Below are 22,641 nucleotides of genomic sequence, written 5' to 3'. Positions count from 1 at the left end.
AATATTCCAGATGTGGCCTCACCAGTGCTAAATAGAAGGGAATAATCATTTTTCTTGATCTGCTGGCAATGCTCCTACTAATGCAGCCCAATATGCCATCAGTTTTCTTGGCAACAAGAGCACACTGCTGACTCATATCCAGCTTCTCATCCACCATAATCCCCAGGTCCTTTTCTGCAGAACTGCCACTTAGCCAGTTGGTCCCCAGCTTGTAGCGGTGCATGGGATCCTTTCGTCCTAAGTGCAGGACTTTGCTCTTGTCCTTGTTGGACCTCATCAGATTCATTTTTGCCCAGTCCAGGGAGTTTAGAAGGGGCGTGGGAAGGGAGTGGGAGTGGGAGTCCCTCGCCAGCCCTAACCCCTTCCCTGTGGCCCCCCCAAAACCCTAAAACCTATAAACCAAACTACATTCAAAACCCCTGTCTGTAAACCACCCTTACATTAACTAGGAGACAATGCTGGCAGAAGCCCAGCAGCAGGGTGGGGGCTATCCAGTTTATTGCACTGAGTGTAGCATGTATGATTACCTGCCCTGTGGGTGGGTGGCGTATGTGTTCAGTCGGTGCAAGGAGCTCCTGGCCCTCAGAGACCATGTACGGACTTTGGAGGCAAGGGTGGCGGAACTGGAAGAGCTAAGAGAGGCAGATAGGTATGTTGATGAGGCTTTCCGGGACACTGTAGAATTATCCCACCTCTGCTCAGACAGCTCCTGTGCTGTTGAGGAGGAAGAACGTCCCAGGGAAGCAGAGCAGTCAATGGGAGCAGAAGGAAACCTTCCCATAGTTGGGACCCTCCTTCCAGATGGTGCTGGGGTTGCCTCTCGCACTGAGGTTGCCTCTCCGGGGGAGGGAACTCCAGTTTCTAGGAAAAGGCAGGTGTTAGTAATGGGAGATTCGATTATTAGAAATGTAGATAGCTGGGTCTGTGATGACCGGGAGAAGCGTATGGTGACTTGCCTGCCTGGTGCGAAGGTTGCGGATCTCTCGAGGCATCTAGATAGACTTATGTGTAGTGCTGGGGAGGAGCCGGTGGTCGTGGTACATGTAGGTACCAATGACATAGGGAAGGGTAGGAGAGATGTCCTGGAAGCCAAATTTAGGCTGCTAGGGAAGAGACTGAAATCCAGGACCTCTATGGTGGCATTTTCGGAAATGCTCCCAGTTCCACGCGCAGGGCCAGGTAGGCAGGCAGAGCTTCAGAGTCTCAATGCGTGGATGAGACGATGGTGTAGAGAGGAGGGGTTCACATTCATTAGGAAATGGGGAAACTTCTGGGATGAGAGGAGCCTATACAGGAGCGATGGTCTCCACCTAAACCAAAGTGGAACCAGACTGCTGGCACTAAACATTAAAAAGGTTGTAGAGCAGTTTTTAAACTAGGAGATGGGGGAAAGCCGACTGCTGCAGAGGAACATGTGGATCGGACACAGACTTCTCTTAGGGGAGAGTCTGATGACAGAGAATCTCCAGGTTCTAGTCAGGAGCAGAGGACTGAAAAATATAATGTAAGGGCCGGATCAGATGATAAACAGTCACATAAAAAAGAATCTGGCACATCAGAAAAAGGCAAGCTAATAAACAGGGACAAGTTTTTAAAGTGCTTGTACACAAATGCCAGAAGTCTAAATAATAAGATGGGTGAACTAGAGTGCCTTGTGATAAAGGAGGAGCACTTTTCTAGTGCTAGAATATCTTTTTTGAGGTGAGGAGACCACATCTGTACATAGTATTCGAGATGTGGGCGTACCATGGATTTATATAAGGGCAATAATATATTCTCCGTCTTATTCTCTATCCCCTTTTTAATGATTCCTAACATCCTGTTTGCTTTTTTGACCGCCTCTGCACACTGCATGGACATCTTCAGAGAACTATCCACGATGACTCCAAGATCTTTTTCCTGACTCGTTGTAGCTAAATTAGCCCCCATCATGTTGTATGTATAGTTGGGGTTATTTTTTCCAATGTGCATTACTTTACATTTATCCACATTAAATTTCATTTGCCATTTTGTTGCCCAATCACTTCGTTTTGTGAGATCTTTTTGAAGTTCTTCACAATCTGCTTTGGTCTTAAGTATCTTGAGTAGTTTAGTATCATCTGCAAACTTTGCCACCTCACTGTTTACCCCTTTCTCCAGATCATTTATGAATAAATTGAATAGGATTGGTCTTAGGACTGACCCTTGGGGAACACCACTAGTTACCCCTCTCCATTCTGAGAATTTACCATTAATTCCTACCCTTTGTTCCCTGTCCTTTAACCAGTTCTCAATCCATGAAAGGACCTTTCCTTTTATCCCATGACAGCTTAATTTACGTAAGAGCCTTTGGAGTGGCACTATATGTGAAAGAAAGTGTAGATTCAAATGAAGTAAAAATCGTAAGCGAATCCACATGTTCCATAGAATCTCTATGGATAGAAATTTCATGCTTTAGTAAAAATATAACATTAGGGATCTATTATCGACCACCTGACCAGGACAATAATAGTGATGATGAAATGCTAAGGGAAATTAGAGAGGCTATCAAAATTAAGAACCCAATAATAGTGGGGGATTTCAATTATCCCCATATTGACTGGGAACATTTCACTTCAGGACGAAATGCAGAGATAAAATTTCTCGATACTTTAAATGACTGCTTCATGGAGCAGCTGGTACGGGAACCCACATGGGGAGAGGCAACTCTAGATTTAATCTATAGCAGGACCGCTTGACCATAATACAATAGCATTCAACATCCCTATGGTGGGAAGAACACCTCAACTGCCCAACACTGTGGCATTTAATTTCAAAAGGGGGAACTATACAAAAATGAGGGGGTTAGTTAGACAAAAGTTAAAAGGTACAGTGACTAAAGTGAAATCCCTGCAAGTTGCATGTGCCCTTTTTAAAGACACCATAATAGAGGCCCAACTTCAATGTATACCCCAAATTAAGAAAAATAGTAAAAAAACTAAAAAAGAGCCACCGTGGCTTAACAACCATGTAAAAGAAGCAGTGAGAGATAAAAAGACTTCCTTTAAAAAGTGGAAGTCAAATCCTAGTGAGGCAAATAGAAAGGAGCACAAACACTACCAACTTAAGTGCAAGAGTGTAATAAGAAAAGCCAAAGAGGAGTTTGAAGAACGGCTAGCCAAAAACTCCAAATGTAATAACAAAATGTTTTTAAGTACATCAGAAGCAGGAAGCCTGCTAAACAACCAGTGGGGCCCCTTGATGATCAAAATACAAAGGGAGCGCTTAAAGACGATAAAGTCATTGCGGAGAAACTAAATGGATTCTTTGCTTCAGTCTTCACGGCTGAGGATTTTAGGGAGATTCCCAAACCTGAGCTGGCTTTTGTAGGTGACAAATCTGAGGAACTGTCACAGATTGAAGTGTCACTAGAGGAGGTTTTGGAATTAATTGATAAACTCAACATTAACAAGTCACCGGGACCAGATGGCATTCACCCAAGAGTTCTGAAAGAACTCATATGTGAAGTTGCGGAACTATTAAGTAAGGTTTGTAACCTGTCCTTTAAATTGGCTTCGGTACCCAATGACTGGAAGTTAGCTAATGTAACGCCAATATTTAAAAAGGGCTCTAGGGGTGATCCCGGCAATTACAGACCGGTAAGTCTAACATCGCTACCGGGCAAATAAGTCGAAACAATAGTAAAGAATGAAATTGTCAGACACATAGAAAAACATAAACCCTTGAGCAATAGTCAGCATGGTTTCTGTAAAGGGAAATCGTGTCTTACTAATCTATTAGAATTCTTTGAAGGGGTCAACAAACATGTGGACAAGGGGGATCCGGTGGACATAGTGTACTTGGATTTCCAGAAAGGCTTTGACAAGGTCCATCACCAAAGGCTCTTACGTAAATTAAGCTGTCATGGGATAAAAGGGAAGGTCCTTTCATGGATTGAGAACTGGTTAAAGGACAGGGAACAAAGGGTAGGAATAAATGGTAAATTCTCAGAATAGAGAGGGGTAACTAGTGGTGTTCCCCAAGGGTCAGTCCTCGGACCAATCCTATTCAATTTATTCATAAATGATCTGGAGAAAGGGGTAAACAGTGAGGTGGCCAAGTTTGCAGATGATACTAAACTTCTCAAGATAGTTAAAACCAAAGCAGATTGTGAAGAACTTCAAAAAGATCTCACAAAACTAAGTGATTGGCAACAAAATGGCAAATGAAATTTAATGTGGATAAATGTGAAGTAATGCACATTCGAGAAAATAACCCCAACTATACATACAACATGATGGGGGCTAATTTAGCTACAACGAGTCAGGAAAAAGATCTTGGCGTCATCGTGGATAGTTCTCTGAAGATGTCCACGCAGTGTTCAGAGGTGGTCAAAAAAGCAAACAGGATGTTAGGAATCATTAAAAAGGGGATAGAGAATAAGACTGAGAATATATTATTGCCCTTATATAAATCCATGGTACGCCCACATCTCGAATACTGTGTACAGATGTGGTCCCTCACCTCAAAAAAGATATTCTAGCACTAGAAAAGGTTCAGAAAAGAGCAACTAAAATGATTAGGGGTTTAGAGAGGGTCCCATATGAGGAAAGATTAAAGAGGCTAGGACTCTTCAGTTTGGAAAAGAGAAGACTAAGGGGGGACATGATAGAGGTATATAAAATCATGAGTGATGTTGAGAAAGTGGATAAGGAAAAGTTATTTACCCATAATACAAGAACTAGGGGTCACCAAATGAAATTAATAGGCAGCAGGTTTAAAACAAATAAAAGGAAGTTCTTCTTCACGCAGCGCACAGTCAACTTGTGGAACTCCTTACCTGAGGAGGTTGTGAAGGCTAGGACTATAACAATGTTTAAAAGGGGACTGGATAAATTCATGGTGGCTAAGTCCATAAATGGCTATTAGCCAGAATGGGTAAGAATGGTGTCCCTAGCCTCTGTTTGTCAGAGGATGGAGATGGATGGCAGGAGAGAGATCACTTGATCATTGCCTGTTAGGTTCACTCCCTCTGGGGCACCTGGCATTGGTCACTGTCGGTAGACAGATACTGGGCTAGATGGACCTTTGGTCTGACCCGGTACGGCCTTTCTTATGTTCTTATGTTCCTCCAATTTCTCTTAGTAACTCTGGACCCTAGCCCTACACTCCAGCATATCTACCTCTCCTCCTAGTTTAGTGTCATCTGCAAATTTGCTGAGTGTACAATCATTCCCATTATTCAGATTATTTATTTTGTCACAGATATTTATAGTAAAAGTCAGGGACAGGTCACAGGCAAAAAAGAAAAATTAATGGAAGCCCGTGACCTGTCCCTGACTTTTACTATAAATATTGTGACAATGTGGAGGTATTGTGCAGCTCTTGAGCTGGCTCTGCTCCCCTCCCTGCCCACCACCACTGTTGGGGGCTTGCAGGTCAAGGGTCTCCCTCCACCCATGTCTGGCAGTTCTCCCCTGCCACTCTGCCCCCCGCCCCCATCCCACAGTGTCAAGGAGCTCTGCAGTCTGACTCATGAAGGCCCCCTCCCCCAGCTCCTCCTTGAACCAAAACTGTTCAGAAGAAAGACAGTGGGAGATACACCTAAGCCCCTCCAGACAAGAGTGATATGATTAAGGAAACTCCCCAGCCTCATTTGCTTCAAAGATGGGAAACAGAGGCATCTCCATTAGCATACATAATGGAGAACAGAGATTCCAAGGCAAGAACCGCACCGAACTCTGGGATCAGAAAAGCGGGGAAGCATTGCATGATTGAAAATCTCTGCTCCAGATGGAAATTAACCCATGCCTGCACACACCCAGCTCAGAAATTATCAGACCAATTCTAGTAATAAATCCTCTATTGATATCCAAAATAGTGAAGCAACCTAATTGCATTAGGAGCTCCCTCGAAGGAACACCGCCGATAGCCAGGAATTATCAGTTCTTACTGTGTAGCCTGGACCAAACAACTTTGTTATACTCCCTTAAATCATCGGTTTATCCATAAAAAAATCTAGTGTTCATTGTTATTTCCCTACAAAAACCCCTTACCACGGCCCAAGTAAATGTTCTGATTCCTGGATTCAAACTCTGCATCAGATCCATTGGAACTTCATCTTTCTGACTGATTATGCTGTGGTCTTTCTACCTGTCTCCAACACTCCGGACCCCACATGACCAACACCATCTGGGAACGCTGAGATTCAAGCTTCAGAGAGTGGTGATCTCTCTCTCGCTCTCTCGCTCTCTCTGTATAGCCTCCTGACCATAGGCATGTGCAGCACATTTCATTAGGGTGTGCACCCAGGGAATTTTTACTTTTTAATTTTTTTTAAAGGCGAACATTTATTGAATATTCAGTCATAAAGGACATTATTTTTATTCATCAAACTAAAGAAACCGAAACTTAATTTAAAAAAAAAAGTTTAGTTAACAACTAAACTTCACTTAAAAATATAAACTTAAAAAATGAGACACAAAATACCAAATTTGTGCTGTAGTGATAACCAGGTGTATAGAAAAATACAATCAATTTTCATGATCTTTAACCAGATAATGAGCTAAACCATATTGACCAAAACAGATTAAGGTTTCTTCATTTATCTGTCCTAGAGAATGAGATGTCGCTCACCAGGTGTAATGAACTTAAATTCCTAAATCACATCATTGTAATTAACTGACAAAGTTGTACAAAATCATGAGTGAGTCGAGGTGCTTTTGGGACATTGTATTTCTTAGTTTGTTTTTTACATGTGCTAGTTTCAAAAAGTCTCTTTCACATGAAGAGCTTTTAACAGGTAAGACTGCAAAGCATTGAATAGATTTGTAAAAGGCCTAGAACGCGGAAGACCGATCTGAATCCTTTAGCCAATCAAGCCACTCTCTGGTGGTGTTCGGATGCAACCTTTAGGAACAGATCCGTCATGACTCCAAAGCAACCCGACTTCAGCTTCCAACTCATCCAAGGACACTTTACATTTGTTGGCAATGATTCTCATATACTCCCTGCCAATGTCTAAGCTTGGCAGTTTTCCCATTGCAGTCACAATTTTACAAGTCTCCTCTTCAAATCGCTGGTCAATGCCGGTAATCATTGAGTCTAGGAGTGGGTAAAATAAACTTATTTTTTCCTGCTCCTCTTTTGTATCAAAGTGATGCTGGGACTCAAACACGTCATCAATACGAGTGGACGTTTTTCGCTTCTTAACTGGGGGAATCGATATATCATTCTCTACACACATTTTGACCCTGTCATTGAGAAGAGATTGAAAATATTCTGGGCCACTTCTCATTGCAGCCAAAGAGTTATGTAAGCTTTTAACCCCTGTTATTGCAGTAAGTAAGCTGAGCTCTGGAGCTTGAAGAGCCTTACTCACTTTTACCACCATCTGGAGAATAGGGTGCATCATGTGAAGGGCAAAGCTGAACTTGAATGAGTTGAGTTCATGGATAAGGCCCCTGGCTTTTATTATAGCGTCAGCAAGGTGAGTTGTTTCGATAATCTCTTGTAAAGCTTGTAAAATGAAGGAGTAGTTTTGTTTGACAGCAACCGCTGCTTCTGCTCTGCATGCCCATCTTGTGTTTGACAGTGACTTCAAAGTCTTCAGCTGAGATCCTACTTCTTGTGAAATCTTCTCCATTACTGCATGTTTCACAGGACTCCCCTCCATGAAGGCATAAAGAGTCTGAATAACACCAAAAAAAATCAAAGACAGTTCTGTTTTGTTTACTTGAAGTGCATTCATCTACTAGGACGAGGTTCAAACAATGCACATAGCAATGTACATAGAGTATTTCACTGTTTCTTTCTTTACATTTCATTTGAACTCCTGCAGGACATCCAGACATAGTGGATGCTTCATCAAAACAGACAGACATCACTGATGACCAATCAATTTTAAGAATGCCAAGGATGTCATTTAACTGGTCAAAAATAGACTGAGCATCAACTGTTAATAGTTTCTGAACAAAATGTTCAACTGGACTATATTTTTCATTGTCAAAATACTGCACGACAATGAACTTCTGTTCATGGTATCCACAGTCAGTAGTGTCGTCAGCAATTATTGAGACCATTTTTCCATTTAGTGAAGACACTGTCTTTTGTTGCACAACTTTGTGCAAGGCCACAATTAAATCATTTTGGATGCGATTACTCAGATAGGTAGTGTTTTGAGGAGATTGTTGCACATGCTTTACCGTTACGGGATCCTATTTTTGGAGCATATTGACAAGATTTAGAAACAAACCTTTCTCAAAACTGTCAGCTTTTTCATTGTGACCCCTGAATGGTCTCCCAGCTTTTGCCAGACACATAAGAATGTCATTCAGTCGCTCCATTACGCTTCGGTTATGGCACCATTCTTCTTCTTGTTTAGACAGATAAGCCTGCTTGCCCTCATCCAACAAAACACCAATAGGTTTCCCTTCATTAAAACTTGACTGTGAAGAACGGCTCAACACATGAGATTTTGACCATTGGTGGTTTTGAAAATATTCATTGGCCCTATGCCAGTTTCTGAATCCTTATTCAGTAAATGCTGGATCAATGTGACCTTTGTTTGCTGCATCATTAGAGGAGAAGAAACGGCAGTAAAAGCAAAATGCTGCATCCTTTGAGGGCTATATTCTAACCACCTATACTTTTCATACCATACTAATCATCTTTAACAATATGTTCTGACTAATCATAATAATCTCTTGGAGTGTGTTTACACACATACCCAGTGTCTGTTGTTTCTTAGGAGTGCTGTGTGTTAGCGACACTAGTAATACCTTTGCCAAGGTCATGTATCGGACAGCGAACTTGTAAGCATCTGCTGTAATACATGGACTGACTTTGGTTCACGGCGTGGCTGGACTTTGCTGACTATGGTTCAGGCTTCAGGTCTTACATCAGCCCAGTGCCCCAAGCTCTCTCTCTCACCTCCACAAACCAACCTCCTCCATTGCACTCACACAGGCCGGATGCAATCCGCTAGGCCCAGCAGTGAGCCCTGGACATGTCACCAGGAACAGCTTCATAGCTCTTATCTTGGCTACGTATGGCTGTGACCAGCTCCAGCAAAGCAATAGCTCCAGGCTCACAGGGCCCTTGGAGGTGGGGAGGTTAGGCAAACAAAGAGGTAGACTCACAAGCTGGGGCACAGGAACTGCCCAGACCCAAGGATAGGATAATGGAGGATAGGTCCATCAATGGCTATTAGCCAGGATGGGCAGGGATAGTGTCCCTAGCGTATGGCACTGGCCACTGTCGGAAGAAAGGATACTGGGCTAGATGAACCATTGATCTGAACCAGAACAGCAGTTCTTTTGACCCAGCCGGGGGTTATGCCAGGGTAACTGAGGCTTTTCCTAGGGTCAGGTCAGGAGGTGTTTTTTATGGATATAAAAAAACTGGTTAAATTTTTTTCTCCACCCCGCCTCATACCCAGTTAAAAACTCTATGATGTGACCATGATTATAGCCACTTCCGTCCCTGGTCCTTCCACTTAAACAGACAACATTAACCCAATGGACACCAGCCAAAGTGGAAGAGCAAGAAAGGAGACATTATGTTGCCAAATGACCAACAGAGGAGGTGGAGGGAAGGGAGGTGAAGCTGTATAATGGTGTATAAGTGTTGAGCAGACAGCACTGAAGAGAAGTGCTGTGTAATGAACTGCGGCTAGTAGCAGATGTCATGGAGTAAGTTATGGTCTGTTAATTATACTAAATAACGGCTACCAGGTACCATGAGAGTCAAGAACAGGTAAGAGTCAGCTATTATAGCAAGAAGAATCCTTAGAGGAAAGGAGAGCATCAGGCTGTCAGTCTGGGAAATTGACACTAGATGGCAGCAGAGTAGAGGAAATACTGACTGGTGACCAAGGTTTCAGTAGCTATGCATACGAAGAAGTGAGCTGTAGCCCACGAAAGCTTATGCTGAAATAATTTGTTATTCTGTAAGGTGCCACAAGTACTCCTTGTCTTTTTAATAATAGGAAGGTTATACTGTAAAATGGCCACTAGGTGGCAGCATGTTATAAGCGTGAGATATGGGCAGCTACTTTCAAAAATGCCCATTAGATGGCAGCATCTCTTGACTACTAACAAATGGGCAGTGCACGTACATTATAAGTGGCCATCACCTTGGACAGGCATCTCCCAAAAATGTAAGCTGGTGTTTGTCCATGTGTAGCGGGGTGACCACCGGCTCCAGCTGGAAGGGGTTGGAAGAGCCCTGCGGAGGGCTGGGGCTGGGAAAGGTAAAACCCTGGCTGATTGGGGGATGTGGCTGCAGCTGGGGCCATGCCCCAAACTGAGCAACAGGGCCTTATAAGAAGGCCGGGGAAGCTGAAAGGGTCCCTCTCCGCCTGTAGAGGGAGATGGGCCTGGCTGCAGGGAGCTAGAGACAGGGTACCTGAGTGGAGCAGGGCTGGGGAATTTCAGCCTGGAAAGCCCCAGGCTGTGGCCTAGCACAAGGCCAACAGGTACTGGGTGCTGCAGGGGGCAGCCCAGGGATAGGCAAAGGCAGCAGGTCCAAACCCAACCTTACCAGTGAGGAGTAGGCTGATACTGCAGTCTGCCCCAGGGAGTGGGGGCTAGATGATGATTGGCAGTAGCCTGATAGTGAGGTGAGGAGGGGATGGAGGGTGGGGGTTCCCCTGGGAGGGGGAGACCCATAACTGTGGAGGTACTGCCAGGGGGTAGCACCCCAGTTAAAGGGGCACCAGGGTCCAGGGAGGGACATAGGAGCCAGAGGACAGGTGAATCACCGGCCTGCAGAGGGTGGTAAAAGAGCTAATTCCCTGAGAGACCAGCAGGAGGCACCACAGGGGTGAGTCTCCACGTCTACACCCTGATCAAAATTATTTTCCTCAGAGGATCATTGCACTAAAAATGATGTACAATGGTAGTTGTGTAATTGCAAGTCACGCTGGGCATTGTTAGCTACAAAGCTTTGGAGGCACAAAATGAACCAAGAGGGAGAAAGGTTGAAGTGGGACCATATTGAAAAGCATGAAGAAAGAATACAAATATGAGAGAGCATTTACACTTATTAAATCGAAGGGGAAGCCCATTTTCCAAAGGTAGATCACATACACCAGCTCATCAGTGTTCTAAGACAGATCGCAGCAGCTGCTCATCCATTCAGGTAAATGCAGGTGTCTTTGCTGAGCAGATCCAGTTTCTACAGAATGATGAGACCCAATTACCTCAGTGGAAGAAACTGAATACTGGCCACTAAACCCTGAGAAATCAGAGGTCATCCCTCAAAACTTGAGCTGTCCTGTGGTTACAGGTGAGCACCCTCTTTCTGACTGCGTTTCTATACCACCTTTCCAACAGGGGCATGAATGTGCTTTGTGAATATTGTTAGCAGTGTTGTTGTAGGCGTGTTGGTCCCAGGATATTAGAGACACAAGGTGGGTGATATCCTTTACTGGACCAAGTTTTGTTGGAGAGAGAGATAAGTTCTCTAGCTCTAAAAAGCTTGTCCCTCTCACCAGCAGAGGTTGATCCAATAAAAGATATTATCTCACTCACCTTGTCTCTGTGAATATTAGCAGTTTTAGCCTCACCTTCCCACAGCAGTGCCAGTCGGTGTTAATAGCACCACTTAACAATGGGGAAACTGAGATATATGCCTTGTGAAAGATCCTCAGCTAAGGATCTGGCTCAGGATAACGAGGGTGAAGCCTGGAATAGAATAATGGAAATAAAAACTAAGTGAAGCTGATAAAAATGAACATTAAAATGGGTTGTGAAGGGGGTAAAGTGTAAGAAAGAAATTAGGAGGCTGAGAGGGAATTTGAAAAATAAATGGTTTTAGTTGAAAGTAATCAACAAACTGTTTCACTGTATCTGAGTCAGGCAGGTTGCAAGAGAATCCATGAGTCAGCTGAACCCAGGGAATAAACAAGATTTAGACATCGCTTAGGTGCTATGGTTGAGATTTTGGAAGCCACCTAGGAACTGGGTGTCCTAATATTTTATTAGAATTAATGTTGCAATCCTATAGACAGTTTGACAACCTCCTCTCAAAAGATGATTGTATTGATCTTCACCAAAAAATGTTACAAGTTATCTGTGCCAGGTCAACTTTTTTTAGGGAACAGCCTGTCAGAGGCTGAAATATCAAAACAGCAGATTATTGAACTAACTGGAATTTGGGGTTTCTCTGTATCGCTCTAGGAGAATGTAGTAATATAGGAATTGCAAGATTAGATCAGACCCAAGGGCTATCCTGGCCAGTATTGTTCTCCGAGAGCAGGCAGTACTAGATGTTTAAGAGGCAAATGTAAGAACACTGCAATAGCAGTTCTGGGATAATCTCCCCTCACATATGTCATGTTCATCTATAATAGCTCAGTGACTGTGATGCTCCCAATGGGGATGCAAGAGTGTGAGTGCTAGACTCAGGACAGACAGTTACAAACCAGGGCACAGACCCCTCATTGGTTGTCAGGTCTAAACTTAGATTTCACCAACCAACTGCACTGAGTGCAAACTCCTCAGACACTTTAACAGCCTTGAGAGAGTCCCCCCAGAAATTCCCCTTGGCTGCGCCGCTCTTTCCTGCCACCCAGGTGAGCGTATCTGTGGAACACGACCCCTTACGCCAAGGATCACAGCAATATTCAGGTTACTCCTGACTTCCCCGAGGTCAATTGCACTTTAGGTCTCACACCAGAGATGACTCTTGGAGCCAATCCTATAGTGAACTACTGTATAGGAAGATTTATTAAATAGGAAAAGGAAATGAGAGTTATTTACAAAGTTAATGCAAGCAAACAGACCCATAAATGAGTCACAGTCTCAGGTTTCAAAAGGTAATACAGACTTCTCTCAGCAGCAAGCTGTATTTGACCTTTAGGACTATCCCAGGATAAGCAGCAGGCATCCCTTGTGAATGGCTAGAAACACACTGCCCCGAGCATCCAAGCAGCCTAGAGATCCCTAGTTGCTTTTGTGTGAAGTTTTTATCCCCCTCCCGCCATCTGCTCTGACCTGCAAACTAAATCTACTCGCATGAATCATCTTCATAGGGAGGAGAGCAGAACAATAAGTTTCTAGTCCAGAGGTAGGTAACTTATGGCAAGCCTATGGTCCTGGCCACCGGTCCGGGGTGCTCTGCATTTTAATTTAATTTTAAATGAAGCTTCTTAAACATTTTGAAACCTTATTTACTTTATATACAACAGTAGTTTAGTTATATATTATAGACTTATAGAAAGACCTTCTAAAAACGTTAAAATGTATGACTGGCACGCAGAACCTTAAATCAGAGTGAATAAATGAAGACTCTGCACACCACTTCTAAAAGGTTACTAACCCCTGTGCTAGTCCTTTTGTTGATTGTTTCTCAATCCAGTTGTAGGGAGTTTCCAGTTGTAATATCCACCCATAACCCACCCGGTATTAGGGTGACCAGATGTCCCGATTTTCTAGGGACAGTCCCGATATTTGGGTCTTTGTCTTATACAGGTGTCTATTAACCTCCCCGCCCCCACATCTCCTGTCGTGATTTTTCACACTTGCTATCTGGTCACCCTATCTGGTACTGATGGGTTTCCTTTTTCAGGAGAGGCTTCATGTCTGTGGAAGAACAACTCTTCACACTCATTAACGTCCATCTCCTGTGTGGTGATTCATACTCACAGAAGCTCACCACAACCGCTCAAATATTAAATTACAATATGGAACAGACATTACAAGGGAGATTAATGCAGGCAGCAACTGACAATCATTGAAGGGAGTCCAAATATTAAACCCCTTTTATTATTCTAGTATCCATTTTATTAATATTAACCCACAAGTGAGCCAGACTGATTCCACATTTGTATGTGTTAGTGTCCTGCTGAAACAGGGGGACCTTGGCATGAGTTAGCACTTGATCTGCCAGCATCCCTGTGAGTTCCACAGTTTAATTACAATAGGGGTGAAAAAGTATTTCACTTAATAGATTTTAAATTGCCTACTGTGGGGGGGGCAATGACCCACTCGCACGGCGCCTCCTTCTGGTTGTCTCGGGAATTAGATCTTCCAGCCGAGAGCGCCCTCAGCAGGCTGGTGTCTCACCTGCCGCTAGCCCCCCATGTCCCTCTCGGACCCCAGTGCCCCTGTATCTGGGGTGCTGCCCCCTGGCAGTGCCCCCACTCTCTGGGTTTCCCCTCCCAAGGGAACCCCCACCCTCTATCCCCACCTTGCCTCAGTGGCTACTGCCAGTCATTGTGTAGCCCCCACTCCCTGGGGCAGACTGCAGTCTGTAAACCACTCATCATCGGCAAGGGGGTTAGGACCTGCTGCCTTTGCCTATCTCTGGGCTGCGTCTCTGCAGCCCCGGTACCTATTTGGCCCTTTTAGCAAGGCCTGCAGCCTGAGCTTTTACCTGGCTGGAGTTCCCCAGCTCCCTCTGCCCTTCCCCAGCACTGCTCCACCACAGGTGCCCTTCCCAGCTCCCAGGCAGCCAGGTCCTTCTCTCTCAAGAAGCTAGAGAGAGGGGGTGTTTTGCTTCTGGCCCACAGCCCTCTTATAAGAGCCAGCTGGGCCCTGATTGAGCTGGCCACAGCTGTGTTCAGCTACTCACTCAGCTTCCCCAGCTGTTCTTCATCCCTTTTACCCAGGCACAGCCCTCTCCAGGACTGCTTTTAACCCCTTCAGGGCAGGAATGGGGCAGCCGCCCCACTACATCCACCTTTTATTTTAGTTGTATGTTCCTCTTCTTCTTGGAGTAAGGGGCAGGGAAAACAGAAGTTCACCATTCTACCTTCTCCCAGTTTCTGCAGAAAGAAGAGCATCAAGAACCTCAGCTGAGAATCCTGAGTCCTGGCCACTGAACCCTGAGAAACAAGAGCTCATCACTTCAAGCTTGGGTTGTCTTGTAGTTACAGGTGAGCACCATCTTCCTGACTGCATTTTTATACCACCTTCTAAACATGGGCATGACTTTGATTCGTAAATATTAGAGGGACAAGGTGGGTGAGATAATATCTTTTATTGGACCAACTTTTGGTGGTGAACGAGAGATGCTTTTGAGCTACACAGAGCTCTTCATCAGGTGAATATTAACAGTTTTAGTCTCTCCTTCCCACTGCAGTGCCAGTCAGCGTTCGTAGCACCATTTCACAGAGATGGAGTGTGAGAGCCATGTCTTGTGACAGGTCCTCAGTTGAGGATCTGCTCCACTGACAAAAATGAAGCTACCTTGATTTATACCGCCTGAGGATCCGGCTTTGTATGAGCCCCAATCATAGAATCAGAGAACTGGAAGGGACCTCGAGAGGTCATCTAGTCCAGTCCCCTGCACTCAAGGCAGGACTAAGTATTATCTAGGCCAGTGGTTCTTAACCTGGGGTGCACGCACCCCCTGGGGGTGTGCGATGTCCTTTCTGAGGATGCCTGATCTTTTCAGAAGGCAAATCATCAAAAACACAAATTAAGCACAGGCACGTAAGTACAACTACTTTGTTTCATCAAACCTATGTATTTATTAACATTATACATTTATTAACTATTACTGTAATATACAAACAAAAATATTTTCAAGTTTTTAAGCTAATTGTGGTAAAATTATTGAGACAATGAAGTTTGAGATTATCTTGTGTGCTCAACTAGCACTGTTTCCACAACTGGCGAAGACAGTGCTGGAGATCCTTGTGCCATTTGCGACTTTCATCACTCTTACATATCAAAACAAAGGCCAGAAACTGCCTAAATGCAAGTGATGATGTATGTGGCTATTTCAAAAAAAGTTCCTTGTTTCTCACACATCATTGAACAAAAGCAAGGGCAGAAGAGTCACTGAGCTTGTAAACTTAAAAAAAAGTGTGTAAATTTTCATGTAGTCTTAATTTTACTGCAAAATTAAAATAAATATATAATTCTCTTTCATTCTATAGTTATGATACATCTAGGTTTAAAGAACTGACCTACTTCAGTGATTTTTCATAAGGGGTGCGAGAATATATTTTGAGAACCAAAGGGGTGCAGGCTGCAGTACAGCTTAAGAACCACTAATCTAGACAATCCCTGAGAAGTGTCCACTCTGCTCTTAAAAATCTCCAATGATGGAGATTCCACAACCTCCCTTGGCAATTTATTCTAGTGCTTAACCACTCTGACTCTTAGGAAGTTTTTCCTGATGTCGAACCTTAACCACCATTGCTGAAATTTAAGACCGTTGCTTCTTGTCCTATCCTCAGAGTTAAGGAGAACAATTTTTCTTCCTCCTCCTTGTAGCAACCTTTTAAATACTTGAAAAATGTTATGTCCCCTTTCAGTCTTCTCTCCTCCAGACTAAACAAACCCAATTTTTTCAAACTTCCTTCATAGGTCATGTTTTCTAAACTTTTAATTATTTTTGTTGCTCTTCTCTAAACTTTCTCCAATTTGTGCACATCCTTCCTGAAGTGTGGTGCCTAGAACTGGATCCAATACTCCAGTTGAGGCCTAATCAGCGCAGAGTAGAGCAGAAGAATTACTTCTCGTGTCTTGCTTACAACACTCTTGCTAATACATCCCAGAATGAGGCTTGCTTTTATTTTTTTGCAACAGTGTTACACTGACTCATATTTAGCTTGTGATCCACTCTGACCCCCAGATCCATTTCTGTGGTACTCCTTCCTAGGCCGTCATTTCCCATTTTGTATGTGTGCAACTGATTGTTCCTTCCTAAGTGGAGTACTTTGCATCTGTCCTTATTGAATTTCATCTGATTTACTTTAGACCATTTCTTCAGTTTGTCCAGATCATTCTGAATTTTAATCCTATCCTCCAAAGCGCTCGCAACCCCTCCCAAATCGGTATCATCCGTAAACTTTATAAACGTACTCTCTGTGCCATTATGTAAATCATTGATGAAGATATTGAACAGAACCAGACCCAGAACCGATCCCTGCGGGAGCCCACTCGTTATGCCCACCCAGCATGACTGTGAACCACTAATAACTACTCTCTGGGAAAAGTTTTCCAATCAGTTATTGTAGTGAGTCGGTGTGGCTCCCCTCCTGCCCCAACAACAAAACGGCATGTTCGGCAGTTCCTGGGCATCGTCGGGTACTATCGAAGTTTTGTCCCGCAGTTTGCATCCATAGCGCCTCCCCTAACTGGACTACTAACCAAGGACAGTCCTCGGCAGGTGCGGTGGACCCCGGAGTGCGAGACAGCCTTCCGGACCCTCCAGAGATGCCTCTGTCAGGAGCCGGTACTGTACAGCCCGGATTTCCATCGAGGATTCATTCTGCAGACAGACGCCTCCAAGGTAGGGCTGGGAGCGGTCCTGTCCCAAGAGGTGGATGGTCAGGACCACCCCGTGCTATACCTCAGTCGGCAGCTGTTTCCTCAAGAAAAGAACTATTCTGTGGTAGAAAAGGAGGCGCTCGCTGTAAAATGGGCCTGCGAAGCCCTCCGCTTCTACCTCCTGGGGGCACCCGTCACCCTGGTCACGGACCATGCCCCACTCCGGTGGCTGATGCGCATGAAGGACAATAACACCCGCATCATGCGCTGGTATTTGGCCTTGCAGCCCTATGCTTTCACCATCCAGCATCGGGCTGGCAAGGACCACGCTAACGCGGACTTCCTGTCCCGTATTGGGGGGATGGAAGAGCCTGGCCCCGACAGGCGGGAGCCAGACTTAAGGGGGTGTGTGTGTAGTGAGTCGGTGTGGCTCCCCTCCTGCCCTGAGGAAGGAGCGCCCTTGCAGACACCGAAGTGGGCGGAGCCACCACCACCAGTCCCCGCCCCTCGGAAGTCAAGGGGCAGGGCAGGAAGTAGAAAAGCCGGCCGACAGAGCTCAGTCAGAGGGCAGCCGCCGCCGGGAGCAGACGTGCCGGCGGGAGTTCCTGACTGGGAACCCTCCAGGGCCCGAGGCAGCTGTCCTGATTGGCCGGAGCTTCCCCGCGCCCGCTACGAAGAGGAACCGCCGGAGCTTCCCCGTGCCCGGTACTGGAAGGAACCGCTGGAACTTCCCCACGCCACATACGAAGAGGAGCCGCCGGAGCTTCCCTGCCCCTGCTGTTACCCGGAGGAGCCGCCTGAGCAGGCCTGGCCGGACTTCCCCGAGGAGCTGACGGACCTGCCACCAAACCCTGGTCCCGAGGAGCCTATGCATATTGACTGGCTTGGACCCAGTGCAACTGACGAGGTAGGCCCTAAGGGGGAAATGGAAGTAGCCTGGGGGTAGCTGACCCCTGTCAGGCTGCAGGCACCGAGGTCCCGATGTCAGTGTGTTGCAGTCAGGACCCCACTGACCAGCAGCGGTGATAGCTGCTGCCAGGGCCCCGGGCTGGGACACAGTGGAGTGGGTGGGCCTGTGTCTCCCCTGCCACCCCACTCGGGGGTGGCAGTCTTCCCCCTCAACCCACCGCTCCACTCTAGGGACCTGAGCTCCCTGTATTGTTTACTGCTCAGCCCCTGCAACCAAGAGCCTGAGCTTCCTGTACTGCTTACTGCTCAGCCCCTGCCACAAAGGGCCTGAGCTCCCTGCACTGTTTGCAGCTCAGCCCCTGCTCCAAAGGGCCTGAGCTTCCTGTACTGTTCACTGTTCAGCCCTGCCACAAAGGGCCTGAGCTCATTGAACTGTTTACTGCTCAGCCCCTGCAACCAAGGGTCTGAGCTCCTTGTACTGTTTGCTGCTCAGCCCCTGCTCCAAAGGGCCTGAGCCTATTGTACTGTTTACTGCTCAGCCCCTGCAACCAAGGGCCTGAGCCTATTGTACTGTTTACTGCTCAGCCCCTGCAACCAAGGGCCTGAGCCGCTTGTACTGTTTACTGCTCAGCCCATGCCACCAAGGGCCTGAGGTTCTTAAACACTGTTTACTGCTGTTCAGACGGTTCCACAGAAGACGTGGAGTGAGTCGGTGTGGTTCCTCCTGCCCGCAGGAGGGTTGAGCCCCGGCATGATCGATCACAGTTATGCACCCACCTATAGTAGCTCCATCTAGGTTGTATTTCTCTAATTGGTTTATGAGAAGGTCATGCGAGACAGTATCAAAAGCCTTACTAAAGTCAAGATATACCACTTCTACCAGTTCCCCCCATCAACAAGGCTTGTTACTCTGTCAAAGAAAGCTATCAGGTTGGTTTGATTCAAATTTGTTTTTGACAAATCCATACTGACTGTTACTTATCACCTCATTATCTTCTAGGTGTTTGCAAATATATTGATTAATTATTTGCTCCATTATCTTTCTGGGCAAAGAAGTTAAGCTGACTGGTCTGTAATTCCATTTTTATAGATGGGCACTATATTTGCCCTTTTCCAGTCTTCTGGAATGTCTCCCATCTTCCATGACTTTTCAATGGGGTGGTGAGTGGTGATAGAGTCTTACTAGCCTGAATCATACATGCCAGATTGTTTCTAGGCTCCGAGTTCAGGGACAGCATCTTTCCCCCACCACCTCAGTGCCTTTCTTGCTCCTCTATTATCATCCCACATTTATTATGGAGCGAGGAGGGTCACTCCCGAGTTAGGGTTGCACATCAGCCTGGTTCTGCCTCTTCCTAAGAGCCACCCTCGAAAGAGCCGTATTTTATTACTGCTTCATAGCTAATGTCGGGAAACAGAAAAGGGAATGTCATTTCCTCACCACATCATCATCACAGGAACTAAGGGAGAATTTACACCACTTCATATTTTATGGCATAATCTGATCTCTTGTGAGGGGGAGAAAATTGTTCTTTTTCCTACGGGGCATTGAAATCCTGCATATGCCAGGATATATTGTTAGAATTAATGGAAATAAATCTAACAGAAGGTCAGTGCCTAAGAACTCTAGACCGCATGGAAAAATCTCAGTCCAAGTTTTATTTGTTTGATTTTGACTCTTAAGACATAGCATGATTCTGGTCATTGCCAGAAAGGAAATACAGCATTCAAGCATCATTGTTAAGCTCTAAGATGGCACTAAAGGGATATAATGTTAGAAAAAGAAATAGTCTTATCCGTTATATCAGTACTCGTCTACCAGAGATATGGGCTGTTCCAGTAGTGATTGCTCTGATCATGGCAGAGGCTGTTCTACATGGCTACAAATGTTCGGTTCTCAAATTGAGAATTCTGGCACTTTGCTCTGAACTCTACATTTAGGTTTCAAATTTCAGTGTGTAATCTGGACAGGAAGGGGAGTCTCCGAATACTTATGGAATTAATTGAAACTTTACTAAAATGAGACTTGACTAACTTTTAAGTCTATGTTCTTCCAATTCAATTGCACATGGTGTTTCTAGACTCTGAGTTAAGGGACAGCATCTTCCCCCCACCCCAGTGTCTTTCTTGTTCCTGTATTATCATCTCACACTCATTATGGAGTGGGGAGGGTCACTCCCAAGTTACAGTTGAACATCAGCCTGGTTCTGACTTTTCCTAAGACCCACCCACCAAAGAGCTGTATTTTATTACTGCTACATAGCTAATGTCGGGAAACAGAAGAGGGATTGTCATTCCCTCACCACATCACCATCACAGGAAATAAGGGAGAATTTACACCTCTTCATAAATTATAACAAACTGATCTCTTGTGAGGGGGTGAAAATTGTTCCTTTTCTACATGTAATGAAAGGCTAAATATACCAGGATATATTAGTCAAACTATAGGGGGAGTGATAGCTCAGTGGTCTGAGCATTGATTTGCTAAGCCCAGGGTTATGAGCTCACTTCTTGAGTGGGCCATTTCAGGTTCGAGGGTAAAAAAAAAGGTTGAGGATTGGCTCTCCTTTAAGCAGGCAGTTGGGCAAGATAACCTCCTGAGGTCTCTTCCAATGCTCATATTCTTTGATTTATTTCCATTAATTCAAACAGAAGATCAGTGCCTACAGACGCTAGACCAAACTGGAAATCCCAGTCCAAGATTTCGGTTGATGTATTTATTGATTTTGACTCGTAAGACATGGCATGATTCTGAGCATTGTCAGAAGAGAAATACAGCATTTAAGATGGGATATATGACAGATAAGATCATTTCTCTGTCTATCAGTATTTGACTGCTAGAGAACTGGGCTGTTATAGTAATCATTGGTATCCACATACATACCCTCTTCCCAATCAGAGCAGTATTTTGTCCTCAGACTGAGATTCCTGGCACTTTGCTCTGAAATCTACACTTAGTTTTAAAATTTCATCCTGTAACCAGGAGAGGGAGTGAGTTTCTGAATATTTATGGCATTATTTAACACTATTTGATTAACTTTTAACTCTATGTTCCTTCAATTCAATTGCACAGGGTGTTTTATTGTTCCTGGACTCAAACCATGGCAGACAGAGACTGGGGAAACCAAACGGCCATCACAGAATTCATCCTTCTGGGATTTGGGGATCTCCCTGACCTGCAAATTCTTCTCTTCCTGATGTTCCAAGTGATCTACATGGCAACCGTGGCTGGGAACACCCTCATCGTGGTGCTCATTGTGGCTGACCAGCACCTTCACACCCCATGTACTTCTTCCTGGGCAACTTGTCCTGCTTAGAGACCTGCTACACCTCAACCATCCTGCCCAGGTTGCTGACCAGTCTCCTGACTGGGGACAAAACCATCTCATTCGGTGGCTGCATCACACAACTGTATTTCTTTGGTTCTCTGGCATGTACAGAATGCTATCTCCTAGCAGCGATGTCTTATGATCGGTATTTAGCGATATGTAAACCCCTGCACTATTCAACTCTTATGAATAGCAAGTTTTGTCTCCAATTGGCTGCTGGGTCATGGTTAAATGGTTTTTTGGCTTTTACCATCTTTGTCTTATTCGTATCGCAGTTAATATTCTGTGGCCCAAATGAAATTGACCATTTCTGTTGTGATTCCATCCCACTGATGGAACTCTCCTGCAGTGACACGCACCAGGTCATACTGGTGAATTTCATAATAGCCTGTGTATTCACCCTGCCTCCATTCCTACTTACCCTGACATCCTACATGTGCATCATCTCCACCATCCTGAGAATCTCTTCCACCACTGGGAGACAAAAGGCCTTTTCCACCTGCTCCTCTCACCTCATTGTGGTGACAATTTTCTATGGATCCATAATGACTGTGTATCTGCTACCAAAATGTGATACACTGAAAGACCTGAACAAAGTCGTGTCTCTTTGCCACACGGTCCTGACTCCCCTGGTAAACCCCCTCATCTACAGCCTGAGAAACAGAGAGGTCAAGGAAGCCTTGTGCAAAGCAGTCAGTAAATGTGGCTTTCACAACAACGTGCAGATACACCTACATAATAATGTAACTTGACGTTTTCAAAGCTACCTGGGTGATTTCAGCCATCAGCCCCCATTAAAATTAAGTTGAAAACTCCCTTTGAAAATCTCAGCACTCAGTGTTGTCCATCTCAGCGGAAGGATCAGGGTGGGAGATGGCCATAACCATGTTTCCTTCATGGAGTTTTTAACTGGGCAGTAGGCAAAGTGGAGACAAAATTTTAACCATAAAAAAGCCATTTTTGATCTAAATAAAAGTTTAGACAATAAAAATAGTAACTGCTGGTGTTGCATATATGGGGACGTAAGCCTGGGAAATCTGCCACCCCTGAAATTGTGCTTATTGCCTGCATAGCCCTCTGCAAACCGACCACCTTCACTGTGCTCACACAGGCCGGACACAAACAACCAGGCCCTAGCCCCTTCAGTAGGAACAGCATTATATCTCTTATCTGTGACCAGCTCCGGAAGAAGCAACTGCTCCAGGCCCTTAGAGGTG

At 45.0% G+C, this 22,641-nt stretch overlaps 1 pseudogene; it reads left to right on the top strand.

The window, feature by feature from the left end:
- Positions 1-10,022: 10,022 nt before the first annotated feature.
- On the top strand, positions 10,023-22,357 carry LOC120384036 (annotated as a pseudogene).
- The last annotated feature ends 284 nt before the right edge of the window (positions 22,358-22,641 follow it).

This window comes from Mauremys reevesii, linkage group 15, assembly GCF_016161935.1.
Source record: "Mauremys reevesii isolate NIE-2019 linkage group 15, ASM1616193v1, whole genome shotgun sequence".
NCBI classification, from domain to species: domain Eukaryota; kingdom Metazoa; phylum Chordata; order Testudines; family Geoemydidae; genus Mauremys; species Mauremys reevesii.
The sequence above is the reverse complement of the archived record's forward strand: the minus strand, read 5'-3'. Positions and strand labels throughout refer to the sequence as shown.